The sequence below is a fragment of the Apodemus sylvaticus genome, chromosome 2 (assembly GCF_947179515.1).
Source record: "Apodemus sylvaticus chromosome 2, mApoSyl1.1, whole genome shotgun sequence".
NCBI classification, from domain to species: Eukaryota; Metazoa; Chordata; class Mammalia; order Rodentia; family Muridae; genus Apodemus; species Apodemus sylvaticus.
The window spans coordinates 74941005-74944030 of record NC_067473.1 but is presented as its reverse complement, the minus strand read 5'-3'; the positions used below and the strand labels follow the sequence as shown (position 1 = coordinate 74944030).

General features: G+C 45.1%; 1 long non-coding RNA gene across 1 annotated transcript; it reads left to right on the top strand.

Annotated features, from left to right (window-relative positions):
* Nucleotides 1–549: 549 nt before the first annotated feature.
* On the top strand, nucleotides 550–2461 carry LOC127677447 (uncharacterized). Its single transcript, XR_007976515.1, has 3 exons — nucleotides 550–760; nucleotides 1925–2019; nucleotides 2377–2461. It is a non-coding gene; the product is annotated as an uncharacterized LOC127677447 (long non-coding RNA).
* Nucleotides 2462–3026: the final 565 nt, after the last annotated feature.

Here is a 3026-nt window from a genome sequence, read left to right as displayed (position 1 = left end):
CCTGCTCCTGGGTGCTGGGTGTTTGCAGGGCATAACCTCCCATGACTGGCTTCCCACATGTCTGAACAGTACAATATCCTCTCAAGAGTCTCTGAACATGACGTTTTCCGTTTCAATCTTCAGTTACCTCTGACTTATTTATTCTTTGGTGCTATACTTTTCCCTTTGCTTTTTTTTTTTTTTGCATGTTTGTTTATTTTTTAATCTCCATCTTCTATGTTGGAACTTTCCAGAGACAGATCATAATTTTAGCCATTCATTTTCTAAAGATGAGATCTTGACACGACGTGAAGGAGAGTGCTGACTGGCAGGCTTTACTGTTAATATGATTAAAAGCAAAACTGGGACTTAGTCGGAAGTGTCAATAATAGCAGAATTCAGAAGTCTCTGCCTTGTGGCCATTCACTTCTGTTGAGAATGCATTCCAATTAGCCTGGGGTGGAGCCGATTGCATAACAGCGTGGTTGCCCTGAATTGAATCTGGAGTTTTACTATGCAGCCTTCTGTCTTTTCTCTTTTTAAGAGATAGACAGTCCTGGTTCCCAGGGACTCATAAGATACAGAATTAGAATTGCTTTGCTTTTGATCCCTACAGTTCAGTAGTGACACAGAAGCCATGACACTCATTTTAAAATATACTTTTAATTTTAGATGTTCAAATGACATTTCCTGGTATCACACGCAGAGCTCTTCATTCCTAGCACTTTATCTCGGCATGATACTTTTGCCACAGCTACGGAGACAGCCTGGTGTAGCCTTGGTAAGTACAGCCTGGTGTAGCCTTGGTAAGTACAGCCTGGTGGTGTAGCCTTGGTAAGTACAGCCTGGTGTAGCCTTGGTAAGTACAGCCTGGTGTAGCCTTGGTAAGTACAGCCTGGTGTAGCCTTGGTAAGTACAGCCTGGTGTAGCCTTGGTAAGTACAGCCTGGTATAGCCTTGGTAAGTACAGCCTGGTGTAGCCTTGGTTAGTACAGCCTGGTGTAGCCTTGGTTAGTACAGCCTGGTATAGACTTGGTAAGTACAGCCTGGTATAGACTTGGTTAGTACAGCCTGGTGTAGCCTTGGTAAGTACAGCCTGGTATAGACTTGGTTAGTACAGCCTGGTGTAGCCTTGGTTAGTATAGCCTGGTGTAGACTTGGTAAGTACAACCTGGTGTAGCCTTGGTAAGTACAGCCTGGTGTAGCCTTGGTAAGTACAGTCTGGTGTAGCCTTGGTAAGTACAGCCTGGTATAGCCTTGGTAAGTACAGCCTGGTGTAGACTTGGTTAGTACAGCCTGGTGTAGCCTTGGTTAGTACAGCCTGGTGTAGCCTTGGTTAGTATAGCCTGGTGTAGACTTGGTAAGTACAGCCTGGTATAGACTTGATTAGTACAGCCTGGTGTAGCCTTGGTTAGTATAGCCTGGTGTAGACTTGGTAAGTACAGCCTGGTGTAGCCTTGGTAAGTACAGCCTGGTGTAGCCTTGGTAAGTACAGTCTGGTGTAGCCTTGGTAAGTACAGCCTGGTGTAGCCTTGGTAAGTACAGCCTGGTGTAGACTTGGTTAGTACAGCCTGGTGTAGTCTTGGTTAGTACAGCCTGGTGTAGCCTTGGTTAGTACAGCCTGGTGTAGCCTTGGTAAGTACAGCCTGGTATAGACTTGGTTAGTACAGCCTGGTGTAGCCTTGGTAAGTACAGCCTGGTATAGACTTGGTTAGTACAGCCTGGTGTAGCCTTGGTTAGTATAGCCTGGTGTAGACTTGGTAAGTACAGCCTGGTGTAGACTTGATTAGTACAGTCTGGTGTAGACTTGGTTAGTACAGCCTGGTGTAGACTTGGTAAGTACAGCCTGGTGTAGCCTTGGTAGGTACTACTTGGTGTAGTATCGTAAGAACAACCTGGGCTCTGCTCAGGCTCCCTTTGGTTTGTTCTGTTTCTCTTTGTTTTAGGGTCCCTTGGGACACTTATCCATCATGGCTCCAAGGCTCCTTTTGGCCACATAACTTCAACCTTTCTTTACTTTGGGTGACCTTGAGGAGTTCTGGTGAGATGTTTTTTTGAATGTTCCTTGCCTCGGGTTGGTGTGACCTCCTTGAACTGTAGAGTTGGGAAACCGAAGAGGTACAGTGCCATTGTTCCTATATCATGTCCAGGCTGTGCCAGCAGTGTTTGCCTGTGTCTGTGCTCTGGTGCTAGTTTCCTCTTTCCTTCTGATTTTCGGAAGGAAGCCAGCACGTACAGCGTGCTCTGAAGGTGTAGGAACTTCTGGTTCACCCCTGTTGAGTATGGAGTAGCTACAGCAATCATTTGGGATTCTTCTACTCAGAACATACTTTTAAAAGACTAACTATGGGCTGGAGAGATGGCACAGCAGTTAAGAGCACTGACTGCTCTTCCACAGGTCCTGAGTTCAAATCCCAGCAATCACAAGATGACTCACAACTATCCATAACGAGATCTGATGCCCTCTTCTGATGTGTCTGAAGACAGCTATAGTGTACTCATATAAATAATAAAATAAATCTTAAAAAAAAAAGAATTTATAAAAAAAAAATAAAAGACTATACTATTGCAAACTTTGATTCAAATGTTCCAAAGGTTTCGCAGCATGAATGAAATCCAAACTTATCAGCATGAACATCACTTTTGCTACCCGGTCCTCAATTACCAAGGTTCCTATAAAGCACAGTGCTACATCATTTGCATTTACTGACAAGCTGTTGATTAGGCCCCAGGCCTGGTATGCTCTGTCAGTATCTTCCTTCTGGGATCAAGCGCATCCCACTTGCCCCCCACAGGTACATTCTCTCCTAACTTCCTCCTGTTTTTCTGTTTGGTTGGTTGGTTGGTTTTCTTTTCAGGGCTAGTTTTGTGTCCTTGAGGAGGTGCCTAACTGACGGGCCATGCCCGACTCCAGTTCACTCTGTTCACGTTGCTCCTGACAGCTTCAGGTCTATACTGTGCGTACTGTGCCTCTCTACCCATTTAGAGTGTTTAATACTCTGAGAATTGTCTTCCCGAGCTGTGCCCGCTTTTCTAAGCTATGCACTC